Consider the following 19659-nt stretch of genomic DNA (forward strand, 5'->3'; position numbering starts at 1 on the left):
AACGTTGGGGTTGGGGTTAGAGGTTGGGGTTGGGGTTAGACGTTGGGGTTGGGGTTAGATGTTGGGATTGGGGACAGGGGTTGGGGTTGGTGTTGAACGTTGGGGTTGGGGTTTGGGGTTGGGGTTGGGGTTGGGCTTGGACGTTGGAGTTGGGGTTAGGGTTGAGGTTGGACGTTGGGGTTGGACGTTGGCGTTGGGGTTAGACGTTGGGGTTGGGGTTGGACGCTGGGGTTGGGAGTTGGGGTTGGGGTTAGACGTTGGGGTCGGTGTTCGGGGTTGCGGTTGGTGTTAGACGGTGGGGTTGGGTTTAGACGTTGGGGTTGGGGTTAGACATTGGGGTTGGGGTTTGGGGTTGGATTTAGGGGATGGGGTTGGCGTTAACGTTGGTGTTGGGGTTAGACATTGCGGTTGGGGTTAGACGTTGTGGTTGGGGTAAGACGTTGGGGTTTGGGTTAGACGTTGGGGTTGGGGTTAGTGGTTGGTGTTGGGGTTAGACGTTGAGGTTGGTGTTAAGGGTTGAGGTTGGGGTTAGACGTTGGTGTTGGGGTTAGAGGTTGGGGTTGGGATTGGACGTATGGGTTAGGGTTGGACGTTGGGGTTAGGGGTTGGGGTTGGGGTTGGGGTTGGACTTTGGGTTTGGTGTTGGACGTTGGGGTTGGGGTTAGACGTTGCTGTTGGGGTTGGACTTTGGGGTTGGACATTAGGGGTGGGGTTGGACGTTGTGCTTGGGGTTGGACGTTGGGGTTGGTGTTAGGGGTTGGGGTTGGGGTTAGACGTTGGGGTTGGATTTAGGGGTTGGGGTTGGGGTTGGATTTAGGGGTTGGGGTTGGGGTTGGATTTAGGGGTTGGGGTTGAGGTTACCGTTGGGGTTGGGGTTAGACGTTGGGGTTGGGGATAGGGGTTGGGGGTGGTGTTGGACGTTGGGGTTGGGGTTTGGGGTTGGGGTTGGGCTTGGAGGTTGGAGTTGGGGTTAGACGTTGGGGTTGGGGTTAGGGGTTAGCGGTTGGGGTTAGACATTGGGGTTGGTGTTGTGTTTTGACGTTGGGGTTGGGGTTAGACGTTGGGGTTGGTATTAGATTTTGGGGTTGGTGTTGGGGGTTGGTGTTAGACTTTTGGGTGGGGTTAGGGTTGGGGTTAGACGTTGGGGTTGTGGTTGGGGTTAGATGTTGTGGTTGTGGTTGTGGTTGTGGTTGTGGTTGGGGACATATGTTGGGGTTGGGGTTGGGGTTAGGGGTTGGTGTTCGGGTTAGACGTTAGGATTGTGGTTGGGGTTAGGGGTCGGGTTTGGGTTGGACGATGGGGTTGGGGTTAGACTTTGGGGTTGGGGTTAGCCATTGGGGTTGGGGTTGGGGATAGATGTTGGTGTTGGGGTTGGACGTTGTGGTTGGGTTAGACGTTGGGGTTGGGGACAGATGTTGGGGTTGGGGTTGACGTTGGGTTTGGGTTTGGATGTTGGGGTTTGGGTTTGGGGTTAGACGTTGGGGATTGTGTTCGGGGTTGGGTTTGGGGTTAGACGGTGGTGTTGGGGTTAGACCTTGGGGTTGGTGTTAAGGGTAGAGGTAGTAGTTAGAAGTTGGAGTTGGGGCTAGACGTTGGGTTTGGGGTTGGGCATTAGGGTTGGGTTTAGGAGTTGGGTTTGGACTTTGGGGTGGGGTTGGATGTTGGAGTTGGGGTTGGGGGTTTGGGTGTGGGTTTGACGTTGGGGTTGGGGTTAGACGTTGGGGTTGGGGTTAGACATTGGGGTTGGGTTTAGGGGTTGGGGTTGGGGCTAACGTTGGGTTTGGGGTTAGACATTGGGGTTGGGGTTAGACGTTGGGATTGGTGCTAGGGGTTGGGGTTGGGGTTGGACGTTGGGGTTAGGGGTTGGGGTTGGGCTTGTACGTTGGGGTTGGGGTGAGGGGTTGGGGTTGAGGTTGGACGTTGGGGTTGGACGTTGGGGTTGGGGTTGGACTTTGAGGTTGGGGTTAGAGATTGGGGTTGGACGTTGGGTTTGGGTTGGATGTTGGGGTTGGGGTTGGGGTTAGACGTTGGGGTTGATTTTCGGGGTTGGGGTTGGGGTTACACGGTGGGGTTGGTGTTAGATGTTGGATTTGGGGTTTCGGGTTGGGGTTGGATTTAGGGGATGGGGTTGGCGTTAACGTTGGTGTTGGTGTTAATGTTGGGGTTTGGGGTTAGACGTTGGGGTTGGGGTTAGACGTTGAGTTTGGGGTTAGACGTTGGGGTTGGGTTTAGTGGTTGGTGTTGGGGTTAGACGTTGGGGTTGGTGTTAAGGGTTGAGGTTGGGGTTAGAAGTTGGGTTTGGGGTTAGACGTTGGTGTTGGGGTTGGACGTAGGGGTTGGACGTTGGCGTTGGGGTTAGGGTTTGGGTTTGGATTTGGATTTGGGTTTGGGGTTAGGGGTTGGGGTTGGGGTTAGGGTTTGGGGTTGGGGATGGACGTTGGGTTTGGGTTTGGACGTTGGGGTTAGGGTTGGACTTTAGGGTTGCGGTTGGATGTTGGGGATGGGGTTGGACGTTGGGGTTGGGGTTGGACGTTGGGGTTGGATTTGGATGTTGTGGTTGGGGCCTGGGGTTTGGGTTAGACTTTGGGATTGGGGTTAGGGGTTGGGGTTGGGGTTAGACGATTAGGTTGGGGTTAGACGTTGGGATTGGGGCTAGGGGTTGGGGTTGGGGTTGGACGTTGAGGTTGGGGTTAGGGGTTGGGTTTGGGCTTGGACGTTGGGGTTGGGGTTAGGGGTTGGAGTTGAGGTTGGACGTTGGGGTTAGACGGTGGGGTTGGGGTTGGACTTTGGGGTTGGGGTTAGGGATTGGGGTTGGACGTTGGGTTTGGGTTTGGGTTGGATGTTGGGGTTGGGGGTTGGGGTTGGGGTTAGGGTTTTGGTTTGGATTTGGGTTTGGGGTTAGGGGTTGGGGTTGGGGTTAGGGTTCGGGGTTGGGCTTGGACGTTGGGGTTGGGGATAGGGGTTCGGGTTGGGGATGGACGTTGGGTTTGGGGTTGGACGTTGGGGATAATGTTGGACTTTAGGGTTGGGGTTGGACGTTGGTGTTGGGGTTGAACTTTGGGTTTGGGGTTGGGGTTGGATGTTGTGGTTGGGGTTGGAGACTGGGGTTTGGGTTAGACTTTGAGATTGGGGTTAAGGGTTGGGGTTGGGGTAGACGTTGGGGTTGGGTTAGGGTTTGTGGTTGAGGTTAGGGGTTGGGGTTGGACGTTATGGTTGGGGTTAGGGTTTGGGCTTGGGGTTGGACGTTGGGTTTGGGGTTAGGGGTTGGTGTTGGGGTTGGACGTTGGGGTTGGTGTTGGATGTTGGTGTTGGGGTTGGAGGCTGGGGTGTGTGCTAGATTTTGGGATTGGGGTTAGGGGTTTGGGTTGAGGTTAGGGGTTGGGGTTGGACGTTATGGTTGGGGTTAGGGTTTGGGGTTGGGGTTTGACGTTGGGCTTGGGATTAGGGGTTGGGGTTGGGGTTAGGGGTTGGGGTTCGGCTTGGACGTTGGGGTTGGGGTTAGGGGTTGGGTTTGGGGTTGGGCGTTGGGTTTGGGGTTGGACGTTGGGGTTGGGGTTGGGCTTTGACTTTAGGGTTGGTGTTGGACGTTGGGTGTGGGTTTAGACGTTGGGGTTGGGGTTAGGGTTGGAGGCTGGGGTTGGTGTTAGACTTTGGGGTTGGGGTTAGGGTTTGGGGTTGGCCTTGGACGTTGGGGTTGGGGTTAAGGGTTCGGTTGGGGTTGGACGTTGGGGTGGGGTTGGACGTTGGGGTTGGGGTTGGAGACTGGGGTTTGGGTTAGACTTTAGGATAGGGGTTAGGGGTTGGGGTTGGGGTTAGATGTGGGGGTTGGGGTGAGGGGTTGGGGTTGTGGTGTGGGGTTGGGGTTGGGGTTGGACGTTATGGTTGGGGTTAGGGTTAGGGGTTGGGGTTGGGCGTTGGGTATGGGGTTTGGGTTGGACTTTAGGGTTGGGTTGGACGTTGGCGTTGGGTTTGGACATGGGGTTTGGGGTTGGGGGTTGGGGTTGGACGTTGGGGTTGTGGTTTGTGTTGGATGTTGGGGTTGGGTTGGAGGCTGCGGTTGGGGTTAGACGTTGGGGTTGGGTTTAAGGGTTGGGGTTGGGGTTAGACTTTGGTGTTGGGGTTACACGTTGGGGTAGGGGTTAGGGATTGGGGTTGGGATTGGGATTGGACGTTATGGTTGGGGTTAGGGTTTGGGGTTGGGGATGGCCGTTGGGTTTGTGGTTGGGGTTGGACGTTGGGGTTGGGGTTGGACGTTGGGGTTGTGTTTACAGGTTGTGGTTGGACATTGGGGTTGGGTTTGGATGTTGGGGTTGGGGTTACGGGTTGGGGTTGGGCCTGGACGTTGGGGTTGGGGTCAGTGGTTGGGGTTGAGGTTGGACGATGGGGTTGGGTTTAGGGGTTGGGGTTTGGGTTGGACGTTGGGTTTGGGGTTGGACGTTGGGTATGGCGTTCGGGTTTAGGGTTGGGGTTAGATGGTGGGGTTGGGGTTAGACGTTGGGGTTGGGGTTTGGGGTTGAGGTTGCATTTAGGGGTTGGGGTTAATGTTGGGGTTGGGGTTAAACGTTGGTGTTGGGGTTATACGTTGGGGTTGGGGAAAGACGTTAGGGTTGGAGTTAGGGGATGGTGTTGGGGTTAGACGTTGGGGTTGGGGTTAAGGGCTGAGGTTGGGGTTAGACATTCGGGTTGGGATTAGGGGTTAGTGGTTGGGGTTAGACGTTGGGGTTGGAGTTATGGTTAGACGTTGGGGTTGGGGTTAGACCTTGGGGTTGGAGTTAGGGGTTGGTGTTGGGGTTAAGGGTTGAGGATGGGGTTAGACCTTGGGGATTGGTGTTGGATGTTGGGGTTGGGGTTGGACGTTTGCGTTGGGTTTGGACGTTGGGGTTGGGGTTAGGGTTTGGGGTTGTACGTTGGAGTTGGGGTTGGGGTTGGATGTTGGGGTTGGAGTTTGAAGCGGGGGTTGGCGTTAGACTTTGGGGTTGGGGTTAGGGGTTGGGTTTGGGGTTGGACGTTAGGGTTGGGGTTAGTGGTTGGGTTTGGGCTTGGACATTGGTGTTCGGATTGGACGTTGGGTTTGGGGTTGGATGTTGGGCTTGGTGTTCGGGGTTGGGGTTAGAGGTGGGGTTGGGGTTAGATGTTGTGGTTGGGGTTTGCGTTGGGGTTGTATTTAGAGGTTGGTGTTGGGGTTAACGTTGGGGTTGGGGTTAGGGCTTGGGGTTGGGGTTGGACGTTGCGGTTGGGGTTAGGGGTTGGGGTTGGGGTTGGACATTGGGGTAGGGGTTGGACATTGGGGTTGTGATTGGACGTTGGTGTTGGGGTTGGACGTTGGGGTTTGGTTTACAGTTTGGGGTTGGACGTTGGGTTTGAGGTTGGACGTTGGGGTTGGGGTTACGGGTTGGGGTTGGGGTTGGACGTTGGGGTTGGGGCAGGGGTTGGGGCTGAGGTTGGACGATGGGGTTGGGGTTAGGGGTTGGGGTTTGAGTTGGACGTGGGGGTTGGGGTTGGACATTGGGGTTGGTGTTCAGGGTTGGGGTTGGAGTTAGACGGTGGGGTTGGGGTTAGATGTTGTGGTTGGGTTGGATTTAGGGGTTGGGGTTGGGGTTAACGTTGGGGTTGGGGTTAAACGTTGGGATTGGGGTTAGATGTTGTGGTCGGGGTTAGACGTTGGGGTTGGGATTACGGGTTGGTGTTGGGGTTAGACGTTGTGGTTAAGGGTTGAGGTTGGGGTTAGACGTTGGGGTTGGGATTAGGGGTAGGTGTTGGAAGTTGGGGTTGGGGTTGGAGGCTGGGGATGGGGTTAGGCTTTAGGGTAGGGGTTGGACGTTGTGGTTGGGTTTGGACGTTGGGGTTGGACGTTGGGGTTGGGGTTGGATTTGGGGTTGGAGTTGGGTTTGGATGTTGGGTTTGGGGGCTCGGGTGGGGTTGAGGTTGGACGATGGGATTGGGGTTAGGTGTTGGGGTTTGGGTTGGACATTGGGGTTGGGGTTAGACATTGGAGTTGGTGTTAGGGCTTGGGGTTGGGGTTAGGGTTTGGCTTTGGGGTTGGATGTTGGGGTTGGGGTTGGACTTTAGGGTTGGTGTTGGACGTTGGCATTGGGTTTTGACGTTGGCGTTGGGGTTAGGGGTTGCGGTTGTACGTTGGAGTTGGGGTTGGGGTTGGATTTGGGGTTGCAGGCGGGGGTTGGGGTTAGACTTTGGGGTTGCGGTTAGGGGTTGGGTGGGGTTGGACGTTATGGTTGGAGTTGGTTTGGGGTTGGAGTTGGACGTTGGGTTTGGGTTTACAGGTTGGGGTTGGACGTTGGGGTTGGAGTTACGGGTTGGGGTTGAGGTTGGACATTGGGGTTGGACGTTGGGGTTGGGGTGGGACGTTGGGATTGGGGTGGGATGTTGGGTTTGGGTTTACGGGTTGGGGTTGGACGTTGGGGTTGGGGTTACGGGTTGGGGTTGAGGTTGGACGTTGGGGTTGAGGTCAGCGGTTGGGGTTGGACGTTGGGTTTGGGGTCAGCGGTTGGGGCTGGACTTTAGGGTTGGGGTTGGACTTTGGGGTTGGGTTTGGACGTTGGGGTTGGGATAGGACGTTGGAGTTGGGGTTGGTCGTTGGGGTTGGTTTTCGGCGCTGGGGTTAGACGGTGGGGTTGGGGTTAGATGTTAGGGTTGGGGTTTGGGGTTGGGGTTGTATTTAGGGGTTGGGGTTGGGGTTAACGTTGGGGTTGGGGTTAAACGTTGGGGTTAGGGTTAGACGGTGGGGTTGGGGTTACACGTTGGGATTGGAGTTAGGGGTTGGTGTTGGGGTTAGACGTTGGGGTTGGTGTTAAGGGTTGAGGTTGGGGTTAGACGCTGGGGTTGGGGTTAGGGGTTAGCGGTTAGGATTAGACATTGGGGTTGGGGTTGTGGTTAGACATTTGGGTTGGGGTTAGACCTTGGGGTTGGGTTTAGGGGCTGTGGTTGGACGTTGGGGTTGGGTTTGGATGTTGGGTTTGGGGTTTAGGGTTGGGGTTGACGTTGATGTTGGGGTTGGGGTTGGACGTTGGGGTTGGTGACCTGTGTAGGGGTTGAGCTCGGACGATGGGTTTGGTGTTAGGGGTTGGGGATGGGTTGGACGTTTGGGTTGGGGTTGGACGTTGGGGTTGGAGTTAGGGGTTGGGTTTGGGGTTGCACGTTGGGGTTGGGGTAGGACGTTGGGGTTTGGGGTTAGGTGTTAGGGTTGGACGTTGGGGTTGGGGTGGGACTTTGGGGTTGGACGTTAGGGTTGGGGTTGGACGTTGGGCTTAGTGTTTGGGGTTGGACGTTGGGTTTGGGGTTGGATGTTGGAGTTGGGTTTGGGGTTAGAGTTCGGGTTGGGGTTGGGGTTGGGGTTGGTGTTGGACCCTGGGGTTGGACGTTGGGGTTGGGGTAGGACGTTGGAGTTGGGGTTGGACGTTGGGGTGGGGTTGGGGTTGGACGTTGGGGTTGGGGTTGGACATTGGGGTTGGGGTTGGACGTTGGGTTGGGGTAGAACGTTGGGGTTTGGGTTGGACGTTTGGGTTGGGTTTGGATGTTGGGTTTGGGGTTGGACATTGGGGTTGGGGTTAGGGGTTGGGTTTGGGTTTGGACGTTGGGGTTTGGGTTAAGGGTTCGGTTGGGGTTGGACGTTGGGGTGGGGTTGGACGTTGGGGTGGGGTTGGGGTTGGACGTTGGGGTGGGGTTGGGGTTGGACGTTGGGTTGGGGTTGAACGTTGGGCTTTGTGTTGGACGTTTGGGTTGGGTTTGGATGTTGGGTTTGGGGTTGGACATTGGGGTTGGGGTTAGAGTTTGGGGTTGGCCTTGGACGTTGGGGTTGGGGTTAAGGGTTCGGTTGGGGTTGGACGTTGGGGTGGGGTTGGACGTTGGGGTTGGGGTTGGAGACTGGGGTTTGGGTTAGACTTTAGGATAGGGGTTAGGGGTTGGGGTTGGGGTTAGATGTGGGGGTTGGGGTGAGGGGTTGGGGTTGTGGTGTGGGGTTGGGGTTGGGGTTGGACGTTATGGTTGGGGTTAGGGTTAGGGGTTGGGGTTGGGCGTTGGGTATGGGGTTTGGGTTGGACTTTAGGGTTGGGTTGGACGTTGGCGTTGGGTTTGGACATGGGGTTTGGGGTTGGGGGTTGGGGTTGGACGTTGGGGTTGTGGTTTGTGTTGGATGTTGGGGTTGGGTTGGAGGCTGCGGTTGGGGTTAGACGTTGGGGTTGGGTTTAAGGGTTGGGGTTGGGGTTAGACTTTGGTGTTGGGGTTACACGTTGGGGTAGGGGTTAGGGGTTGGGGTTGGGATTGGGATTGGACGTTATGGTTGGGGTTAGGGTTTGGGGTTGGGGATGGCCGTTGGGTTTGTGGTTGGGGTTGGACGTTGGGGTTGGGGTTGGACGTTGGGGTTGTGTTTACAGGTTGTGGTTGGACATTGGGGTTGGGTTTGGATGTTGGGGTTGGGGTTACGGGTTGGGGTTGGGCCTGGACGTTGGGGTTGGGGTCAGTGGTTGGGGTTGAGGTTGGACGATGGGGTTGGGGTTAGGGGTTGGGGTTTGGGTAGGACGTTGGGTTTGGGGTTGGACGTTGGGTTTGGCGTTCGGGTTTAGGGTTGGAGTTAGACGGTGGGGTTGGGGTTGGACGTTGGGGTTGGGGTTTGGGGTTGAGGTGGCATTTAGGGGTTGGGGTTAACGTTGGGGTTGGGGTTAAACGTTGGTGTTGGGGTTATACGTTGGGGTTGGGGAAAGACGTTAGGGTTGGAGTTAGGGGATGGTGTTGGGGTTAGACGTTGGGGTTGGAGTTAAGGGCTGAGGATGGGGTTAGACATTCGGGTTGGGATTAGGGGTTAGTGGTTGGGGTTAGACGTTGGGGTTGGAGTTATGGTTAGACGTTGGGGTTGGGGTTAGACCTTGGGGTTGGAGTTAGGGGTTGGTGTTGGGGTTAAGGGTTGAGGATGGGGTTAGACCTTGGGGATTGGTGTTGGATGTTGGGGTTGGGGTTGGACGTTTGCGTTGGGTTTGGACGTTGGGGTTGGGGTTAGGGTTTGGGGTTGTACGTTATGGTTGGGGTTAGGGTTTGGGGTTGGGGTTTGACGTTGGGCTTGGGGTTAGGGGTTGGGGTTGGGGTTAGGGGTTGGGGTTCGGCTTGGACGTTGGGGTTGGGGTTAGGGGTTGGGTTTGGGGTTGGGCGTTGGGTTTGGGGTTGGACGTTGGGGTTGGGGTTGGGCTTTGACTTTAGGGTTGGTGTTGGACGTTGGGTGTGGGTTTAGACGTTGGGGTTGGGGTTAGGGTTGGAGGCTGGGGTTGGTGTTAGACTTTGGGGTTGGGGTTAGGGTTTGGGGTTGGCCTTGGACGTTGGGGTTGGGGTTAAGGGTTCGGTTGGGGTTGGACTTTGGGGTGGGGTTGGACGTTGGGGTTGGGGTTGGAGACTGGGGTTTGGGTTAGACTTTAGGATAGGGGTTAGGGGTTGGGGTTGGGGTTAGATGTGGGGGTTGGGGTGAGGGGTTGGGGTTGTGGTGTGGGGTTGGGGTTGGGGTTGGACGTTATGGTTGGGGTTAGGGTTAGGGGTTGGGGTTGGGCGTTGGGTATGGGGTTTGGGTTGGACTTTAGGGTTGGGTTGGACGTTGGCGTTGGGTTTAGACATGGGGTTTGGGGTTGGGGGTTGGGGTTGGACGTTGGGGTTGTGGTTTGTGTTGGATGTTGGGGTTGGGTTGGAGGCTGCGGTTGGGGTTAGACGTTGGGGTTGGGTTTAAGGGTTGGGGTTGGGGTTAGACTTTGGTGTTGGGGTTACACGTTGGGGTAGGGGTTAGGGGTTGGGGTTGGGGTTGGACATTGGGGTAGGGGTTGGACATTGGGGTTGTGATTGGACGTTGGTGTTGGGGTTGGACGTGGGGGTTTGGTTTACAGTTTGGGGTTGGACGTTGGGTTTGAGGTTGGACGTTGGGGTTGGGGTTACGGGTTGGGGTTGGGGTTGGACGTTGGGGTTGGGGCAGGGGTTGGGGCTGAGGTTGGACGATGGGGTTGGGGTTAGGGGTTGGGGTTTGAGTTGGACATGGGGGTTGGGGTTGGACATTGGGGTTGGTGTTCGGGGTTGGGGTTGGGGTTAGACGGTGGGGTTGGGGTTAGATGTTGTGGTTGGGTTGGTTTTAGGGGTTGGGGTTGGGGTTAACGTTGGGGTTGGGGTTAAACGTTGGGATTGGGGTTAGATGTTGTGGTCGGGGTTAGACGTTGGGGTTGGGATTAGGGGTTGGTGTTGGGGTTAGACGTTGGGGTTAAGGGTTGAGGTTGGGGTTAGACGTTGGGGTTGGGATTAGGGGTTGGGGTTGGACGTTGGGACGGGGTAGGTGTTGGAAGTTGGGGTTGGGGTTGGAGGCTGGGGTTGGGGTTAGGCTTTAGGGTAGGGGTTGGACGTTGTGGTTGGGTTTGGACGTTGGGGTTGGACGTTGGGGTTGGGGTTGGATTTGGGGTTGGAGTTGGGTTTGGATGTTGGGTTTGGGGGCTCGGGTGGGGTTGAGGTTGGACGATGGGATTGGGGTTAGGTGTTGGGGTTTGGGTTGGACATTGGGGTTGGGGTTAGACATTGGAGTTGGTGTTAGGGCTTGGGGTTGGGGTTAGGGTTTGGCTTTGGGGTTGGATGTTGGGGTTGGGGTTGGACTTTAGGGTTGGTGTTGGACGTTGGAATTGGGTTTTGACGTTGGCGTTGGGGTTAGGGGTTGGGGTTGTACGTTGGAGTTGGGGTTGGGGTTGGATTTGGGGTTGCAGGCGGGGGTTGGGGTTAGACTTTGGGGTTGCGGTTAGGGGTTGAGTGGGGTTGGACGTTATGGTTGGAGTTGGTTTGGGGTTGGAGTTGGACGTTGGGTTTGGGTTTACAGGTTGGGGTTGGGGTTACGGGTTGGGGTTGAGGTTGGACATTGGGGTTGGACGTTGGGGTTGGGGTGGGACGTTGGGTTTGGGTTTACGGGTTGGGGTTGGACGTTGGGGTTGGGGTTACGGGTTGGGGTTGAGGTTGGACGTTGGGGTTGAGGTCAGCGGTTGGGGTTGGACGTTGGGTTTGGGGTCAGCGGTTGGGGCTGGACTTTAGGGTTGGGGTTGGACTTTGGGGTTGGGTTTGGACGTTGGGGTTGGGATAGGACGTTGGAGTTGGGGTTGGTCGTTGGGGTTGGTTTTCGGCGCTGGGGTTAGACGGTGGGGTTGGGGTTAGATGTTAGGGTTGGGGTTTGGGGTTGGGGTTGTATTTAGGGGTTGGGGTTGGGGTTAACGTTGGGGTTGGGGTTAAACGTTGGGGTTAGGGTTAGACGGTGGGGTTGGGGTTACACGTTGGGATTGGAGTTAGGGGTTGGTGTTGGGGTTAGACGTTGGGGTTGGTGTTAAGGGTTGAGGTTGGGGTTAGACGCTGGGGTTGGGGTTAGGGGTTAGCGGTTAGGATTAGACATTGGGGTTGGGGTTGGGGTTAGACATTTGGGTTGGGGTTAGACCTTGGGGTTGGGTTTAGGGGCTGTGGTTGGACGTTGGGGTTGGGTTTGGATGTTGGGTTTGGGGTTTAGGGTTGGGGTTGACGTTGATGTTGGGGTTGTGGTTGGACGTTGGGGTTGGTGACCTGTGTAGGGGTTGAGCTCGGACGATGGGTTTGGTGTTAGGGGTTGGGGATGGGTTGGATGTTTGGGTTGGGGTTGGACGTTGGGGTTGGAGTTAGGGGTTGGTTTTGGGGTTGCACGTTGGGGTTGGGGTAGGACATTGGGGTTTGGGGTTAGGTGTTAGGGTTGGACGTTGGGGTTGGGGTGGGACTTTGGGGTTGGACGTTAGGGTTGGGGTTGGACGTTGGGCTTAGTGTTTGGGGTTGGACGTTGGGTTTGGGGTTGGATGTTGGAGTTGGGTTTGGGGTTAGAGTTCGGGTTGGGGTTGGGGTTGGTGTTGGACCCTGGGGTTGGACGTTGGGGTTGGGGTTGGACGTTGGGGTGGGGTTGGGGTTGGACGTTGGGGTGGGGTTGGGGTTGGACGTTGGGTTGGGGTTGAACGTTGGGCTTTGTGTTGGACGTTTGGGTTGGGTTTGGATGTTGGGTTTGGGGTTGGACATTGGGGTTGGGGTTAGAGTTTGGGGTTGGCCTTGGACGTTGGGGTTGGGGTTAAGGGTTCGGTTGGGGTTGGACGTTGGGGTGGGGTTGGACGTTGGGGTTGGGGTTGGAGACTGGGGTTTGGGTTAGACTTTAGGATAGGGGTTAGGGGTTGGGGTTGGGGTTAGATGTGGGGGTTGGGGTGAGGGGTTGGGGTTGTGGTGTGGGGTTGGGGTTGGGGTTGGACGTTATGGTTGGGGTTAGGGTTAGGGGTTGGGGTTGGGCGTTGGGTATGGGGTTTGGGTTGGACTTTAGGGTTGGGTTGGACGTTGGCGTTGGGTTTGGACATGGGGTTTGGGGTTGGGGGTTGGGGTTGGACGTTGGGGTTGTGGTTTGTGTTGGATGTTGGGGTTGGGTTGGAGGCTGCGGTTGGGGTTAGACGTTGGGGTTGGGTTTAAGGGTTGGGGTTGGGGTTAGACTTTGGTGTTGGGGTTACACGTTGGGGTAGGGGTTAGGGGTTGGGGTTGGGATTGGGATTGGACGTTATGGTTGGGGTTAGGGTTTGGGGTTGGGGATGGCCGTTGGGTTTGTGGTTGGGGTTGGACGTTGGGGTTGGGGTTGGACGTTGGGGTTGTGTTTACAGGTTGTGGTTGGACATTGGGGTTGGGTTTGGATGTTGGGGTTGGGGTTACGGGTTGGGGTTGGGCCTGGACGTTGGGGTTGGGGTCAGTGGTTGGGGTTGAGGTTGGACGATGGGGTTGGGGTTAGGGGTTGGGGTTTGGGTAGGACGTTGGGTTTGGGGTTGGACGTTGGGTTTGGCGTTCGGGTTTAGGGTTGGAGTTAGACGGTGGGGTTGGGGTTGGACGTTGGGGTTGGGGTTTGGGGTTGAGGTGGCATTTAGGGGTTGGGGTTAACGTTGGGGTTGGGGTTAAACGTTGGTGTTGGGGTTATACGTTGGGGTTGGGGAAAGACGTTAGGGTTGGAGTTAGGGGATGGTGTTGGGGTTAGACGTTGGGGTTGGAGTTAAGGGCTGAGGATGGGGTTAGACATTCGGGTTGGGATTAGGGGTTAGTGGTTGGGGTTAGACGTTGGGGTTGGAGTTATGGTTAGACGTTGGGGTTGGGGTTAGACCTTGGGGTTGGAGTTAGGGGTTGGTGTTGGGGTTAAGGGTTGAGGATGGGGTTAGACCTTGGGGATTGGTGTTGGATGTTGGGGTTGGGGTTGGACGTTTGCGTTGGGTTTGGACGTTGGGGTTGGGGTTAGGGTTTGGGGTTGTACGTTGGAGTTGGGGTTGAGGTTGGATGTTGGGGTTGGAGTTTGAAGCGGGGGTTGGGGTTAGACTTTGGGGTTGGGGTTAGGGGTTGGGTTTGGGGTTGGACGTTAGGGTTGGGGTTAGTGGTTGGGTTTGGGCTTGGACATTGGGGTTCGGATTGGACGTTGGGTTTGGGGTTGGATGTTGGGCTTGGTGTTCGGGGTTGGGGTTAGAGGTGGGGTTGGGGTTAGATGTTGGGGTTGGGGTTTGCGTTGGGGTTGTATTTAGAGGTTGGTGTTGGGGTTAACGTTGGGGTTGGGGTTAGGGCTTGGGGTTGGGGTTGGACGTTGCGGTTGGGGTTAGGGGTTGGGGTTGGGGTTGGACATTGGGGTAGGGGTTGGACATTGGGGTTGTGATTGGACGTTGGTGTTGGGATTGGACGTTGGGGTTTGGTTTACAGTTTGGGGTTGGACGTTGGGTTTGAGGTTGGACGTTGGGGTTGGGGTTACGGGTTGGGGTTGGGGTTAGACGTTGGGGTTGGGGCAGGGGTTGGGGCTGAGGTTGGACGATGGGGTTGGGGTTAGGGGTTGGGGTTTGAGTTGGACGTGGGGGTTGGGGTTGGATTTGGGGTTGGAGTTGGGTTTGGATGTTGGGTTTGGGGGCTCGGCTGGGGTTGAGGTTGGACGATGGGATTGGGGTTAGGTGTTGGGGTTTGGGTTGGACATTGGGGTTGGGGTTAGACATTGGAGTTGGTGTTAGGGCTTGGGATTGGGGTTAGGGTTTGGCTTTGGGGTTGGATGTTGGGGTTGGGGTTGGACTTTAGGGTTGGTGTTGGACGTTGGCATTGGGTTTTGATGTTGGCGTTGGGGTTAGGGGTTGGGGTTGTACGTTGGAGTTGTGGTTGGGGTTGGATTTGGGGTTGCAGGCGGGGGTTGGGGTTAGACTTTGGGGTTGCGTTTAGGGGTTGGGTGGGGTTGGACGTTATGGTTGGAGTTGGTTTGGGGTTGGAGTTGGACGTTGGGTTTGAGTTTACAGGTTGGGGTTGGACGTTGGGGTTGGGGTTACGGGTTGGGGTTGAGGTTGGACATTGGGGTTGGACGTTGGGGTTGGGGTGGGACGTTGGGATTGGGGTGGGACGTTGGGTTTGTGTTTACGGGTTGGGGTTGGACGTTGGGGTTGGGGTTACGGGTTGGGGTTGAGGTTGGACGTTGGAGTTGAGGTCAGCGGTTGGGGTTGGACGTTGGGTTTGGGGTCAGCGGTTGGGGCTGGACTTTAGGGTTGGGGTTGGACTTTGGGGTTGGGTTTGGACGTTGGGGTTGGGATAGGACGTTGGAGTTGGGGTTGGTCGTTGGGGTTGGTTTTCGGCGCTGGGGTTAGACGGTGGGGTTGGGGTTAGATGTTAGGGTTGGGGTTTGGGGTTGGGGTTGTATTTAGGGGTTGGGGTTGGGGTTAACGTTGGGGTTGGGGTTAAACGTTGGGGTTAGGGTTAGACGGTGGGGTTGGGGTTACACGTTGGGATTGGAGTTAGGGGTTGGTGTTGGGGTTAGACGTTGGGGTTGGTGTTAAGGGTTGAGGTTGGGGTTAGACGCTGGGGTTGGGGTTAGGGGTTAGCGGTTAGGATTAGACATTGGGGTTGGGGTTGTGGTTAGACATTTGGGTTGGGGTTAGACCTTGGGGTTGGGTTTAGGGGCTGTGGTTGGACGTTGGGGTTGGGTTTGGATGTTGGGTTTGGGGTTTAGGGTTGGGGTTGACGTTGATGTTGGGGTTGTGGTTGGACGTTGGGGTTGGTGACCTGTGTAGGGGTTGAGCTCGGACGATGGGTTTGGTGTTAGGGGTTGGGGATGGGTTGGACGTTTGGGTTGGGGTTGGACGTTGGGGTTGGAGTTAGGGGTTGGGTTTGGGGTTGCACGTTGGGGTTGGGGTAGGACGTTGGGGTTTGGGGTTAGGTGTTAGGGTTGGACGTTGGTGTTGGGGTGGGACTTTGGGGTTGGACGTTAGGGTTGGGGTTGGACGTTGGGCTTAGTGTTTGTGGTTGGACGTTGGGTTTGGGGTTGGATGTTGGAGTTGGGTTTGGGGTTAGAGTTCGGGTTGGGGTTGGGGTTGGTGTTGGACCCTGGGGTTGGACGTTGGGGTTGGGGTAGGACGTTGGGGTTGGGGTTGGACGTTGGGGTGGGATTGGGGTTGGACGTTGGGGTTGGGGTTGGACATTGGGGTTGGGGTTGGACGTTGGGTTGGGGTTGAACGTTGGGGCTTGGGTTGGACGTTTGGGTTGGGTTTGGATGTTGGGTTTGGGGTTGGACATTGGGGTTGGGGTTAGGGGTTGGATTTGGGGTTGGACGTTGGGGTTGGGGTTGGGCGTTGGGGTTTGGGGTTAGCGGTTCAGGTTGGCTTTAGGGGTTGGGGCTAACGTTGGGGTTGGGGTTAAACGTTGGGGTTGGGGTTAGATGTTGGGATTGGGGCTAGGGTTTCAGTTTGGGGTTGGACGTTTGGGCTGGGGTTGGGCTTGGACTTTGAGGTTTGGGTTAGGGATTGAGGATGGACGTTGGTGTTGGGTTTGGATGTTGGGGTTGGGGGATGGTGTTGGGGTTGGGGTTGACGTTGATGTTGGGGTTAGGGGTTGGGGTTGGGGTTGGGCGTTGGGTTTGGGGTTGGACGTTGGGGTTGGACTTTAGGTTTGGGGTTGGACTTTCGGGTTGGGTTTGGACGTTGGGATTGCGGTAAGGGGTTGGGGTTGGACGTTGGGGGTGGGGTTAGGGTTGGATTTGGGGGTTGGATTTGGAGGCTGGGGTTGGGGATTGACTTTGGGGTTGGGGTTAGGGATTGGGGTTAGACGTTGGGATTGGGGTTACACGTTGGAGTTGGGGTTAGGGTTTGGGGTAGGGGTTGGACGTTGGGGTTGTGATTGGACGTTGGTGTTGGGGTTGGACGTTGGGGTTTGGTTTACAGGTTGGGGTTGGACGTTGGGTTTGAGGTTGGACGTTGGGGTTGGGGTTATGGGTTGAGGTTGGGGTTGGACGTTGGGGTTGGGGGAGGGGTTGGGGCTGAGGTTGGACGATGGAGTTGGGGTTAGGGGTTGGGGTTTGAGTTGGACGTTGGGGTTGGGGTTGGACGTTGGGATTGGTGTTAAGGGTTGGGGTTGGGGTTAGACGGTGGGGTTGGGGTTAGATGTTGTGGTTGGGGTTTGGGGTTGGGGTTGGATTTAGGGGTTGGGCTGGGGGTTGGACGTTGGGATTGGTGTTCGGGGTTGGGGTTGGGGTTATACGGTGGGGTTGGGGTTAGATGTTGTGGTTGGGGCTGGATTTAGGGGTTGAGGTTGGGGTTAACGTTGGTGTTGGGCATAAACGTTGGGATTGGGGTTAGACGTTGTGGTTGGGGTTAGACGTTGGGGTTGGGATTAGGGGTTGGTGTTGGGGTTAGACGTTGGGGTTAAGGGTTGAGGTTGGCGTTAGACGTTTGGGTTGGGATTAGGGGTTGGGGTTGGACGTTGGGGTTGGGGTAGGTGTTGGAAGTTGGGGTTGGGGTTGGAGGCTGGGGTTGGGGTTAGGCTTTAGGGTTGGGGTTAGACGTTGTGGTTGGGTTTGGACGTTGGGGTTGGGGTTGGATGTTGGGTTTGGGGGCTGGGGTGGGGTTGAGGTTGGACGATGGGATTGGGGTTAGGTGTTGGGGTTTGGGTTGAACATTGGGGTTGGGGTTAGACGTTGGGGTTGGTGTTAGGGCTTGGGGTTGGGGTTAGGGTTTGGCTTTGGGGTTGGATGTTGGGTTTAGGGTTGGACTTTAGGGTTTAGGGTTTGACGATGGCGTTGGGTTTTGACGTTGGCGTTGGGGTTAGGGGTTGGGGTTGTACGTTGGAGTTGGGGTTGGGGTTGGAATTTGGGGTTGGAGGCGGGGGTTGGGGTTAGACTTTGGGGTTGCGGTTAGGGGTTGGGGTTGGGGTTGGACGTTGGGGTTGGTTTGGGGTTGGGGTTCGACGTTGGGTTTGGGTTTACGGGTTGGGGTTGGACGTTGGGGTTGGGGTTACGGGTTGGGGTTGTGGTTGGACGTTGGGGTTGGACGTTGGGTTTGGGTTTGGGCGTTGGGGTTGGGGTGGGACGTTGGGTTTGTGTTTACGGGTTGGGGTTGGACGTTGGGGTTGGGTTTACGGTTTGGGGTTGAAGTTGGACGTTGGGATTGGGGTCAGGGGTTGGGATTAAGGTTGGACGATGGGGTTGGGGTTGGGGTTGGACTTTAGGGTTGGGGTTGGACTTTGGGGTGGGTTTGGACGTTGGGGTTGAGATTGGATGTTGGAGTTGGGGTTGGACGTTGGGGTTGGTTTTCGGGGTTGGGGTTAGACGGTGGGGTTGGGGTTAGATGTTAGGGTTGGGGTTTGGGGTTGGTGTTGTATTTAGGGTTTGGGGTTGGGGTTGGGGTTACACGTTGGGATTGGAGTTAGGGGTTGGTGTTGGGGTTAGACGTTGGGGTTGGTGTTAATGGTTGAGGTTGGGGTTAGACGCTGGGGTTGGGGTTAGGGGTTAGCGGTTGGGATTAGACATTGGGGTTGGGGTTGTGGTTAGACGTTTGGGTTGGGGTTAGACCTTGTGGTTGGGTTTAGGGGTTGTGGTTGGACGTTGGGGTTGGGGTTGGATGTTGGGTTTGGGGTTTGGGGTTGGGGTTGACGTTGATGTTGGGGTTAGGTGTTGGGGTTGGGGTTACACGGTGGGGTTGGGGTTAGATGTTGGGGTTTGGGTTGGGGTTGTCTTTAGGGGTTGGTGTTGGGGTTAACGTTGGGGTTGGGGTTAAACGTTGGGATTGGGGTTAGATGTTGGGGTTGGGATTAGGAGTTTGTGTTGGGGTTAGACGTTGGGGTTAAGGGTTGAGGTTGGGGTTAGACGTTTGGGTTGGGATTAGGGGTTGGGGTTGGACGTTGGGGTTGGGGTAGGTGTTGGAAGTTGGGGTTGGGGTTGGAGGTTGGGGTTGGGGTTAGGCTTTAGGGTTGGGGTTGGACGTTGTGGTTGGGTTTGGACTTTGGGGTTGGACGTTGGGGTTGGGGTTGGGGTTGGATGTTGGGTTTGGGGGCTGGGGTGGGGTTGAAGTTGGACGATGGGATTGGGGTTAGGTGTTGGGGTTTGGGTTGGACATTGGGGTTGGGGTTAGACGTTGGGGTTGGTGTTAGGGCTTGGGGTTGGGGTTAGGGTTTGGCTTTGGGGTTGGGGTTGGACGTTGGCGTTGGGATTAGGGGTTGGGGTTGTACGTTGGAGTTGGGGTTGGATTTGGGGTTGGAGGTGGGGGTTGGGGTTAGACTTTGGGGTTGCGGTTAGGTGTTGGGCTTGGGGTTGGACGTTATGGTTGGGGTTGGTTTGGGGTTGGGGTTGGACGTTGGCCTTTGGTTTACGGGTTGGGGTTGGACGTTGGGGTTGGGGTTACGGGTTGGGGTTGTGGTTGGACGTTGGGGTTGGATGTTGGGTTTGGGATTGGACGTGGGGGTTGGGGTCGGACATTTGGTTTGGGTTTACGGGTTGGGGTTGGACGTTGGGGTTTGGGTTACGGGTTGGGGTTGATGTTGGACATTGGGATTGAGATCAGTGGTTGGGGTTGGGGTTGAACGTTGGGTTTGGGGTCAGGGGTTGGGGTTAAGGTTGGACGATGGGGTTGGGGTTGGACTTTGGGGTTGGGTTTGGACGTTGGGGTTGGGATTGGACGTTAGAGTTGGGGTTGGACGTTGTGGTTGGTTCTGGGTTGGGGTTAGACGGTGGGGTTGGGGTTAGATGTTAGGGTTGGGTTTGGACGTTGGGGTTGGGGTTAGACTTTGCGTTGGAGTTAGACGTTGGGTTTAGGGTTAGACGTTGGTGTTGGGGTTTGGAGTTGGGGTTGGGTTTAGGGGTTGGGGTTGGGGCTAACGTTGGGATGGGGTTAGACGTTGGGGTTGGGGTTGGGGTTAGATGTTGGGATTGGGGCTAGGGGTTGGGTTTGGACGTTTGGGTTGGGGTTGGGCTTGGACGTTGAGGTTTGGGTTAGGGGTTCGGGTGGGGTTAGACGTTTGGGTGGGTGTTAGGGGTTGAGGTTGGACGTTGGGGTTGGGTTTGGATGTTGGGGTTGGGGGTTGGGGTTGGGGTTGGGGTTGACGTTGATGTTGGGGTTAGGGGTTGGGGTTTGGGTTAGGGGTTGGGTTTGTGGTTGGGGTTTGGGGTTGGGCTTGGATGTTGGGGTTGGGGTTGGGCATTGGGTTTGGGGTTGGAGGTTGGGGTTGGACTTTAGTGTTGGGGTTGGGCGTTGGGGTTGGGGTTAGGGGTTGGGGTTAGACTTTGGGGGTGGGGTTAGTGTTGGATGTTGGGATTGGGGTTGGAGGCTGGGGTTGGGGATAGACTTTGGGTTTGGGGTTAGACGTTGGGATTGGGGTTACACATTGGAGTTG

The sequence above is a fragment of the Tenrec ecaudatus genome, chromosome 9 (genome assembly GCF_050624435.1).
Source record: "Tenrec ecaudatus isolate mTenEca1 chromosome 9, mTenEca1.hap1, whole genome shotgun sequence".
Taxonomy (NCBI): domain Eukaryota; kingdom Metazoa; phylum Chordata; class Mammalia; order Afrosoricida; family Tenrecidae; genus Tenrec; species Tenrec ecaudatus.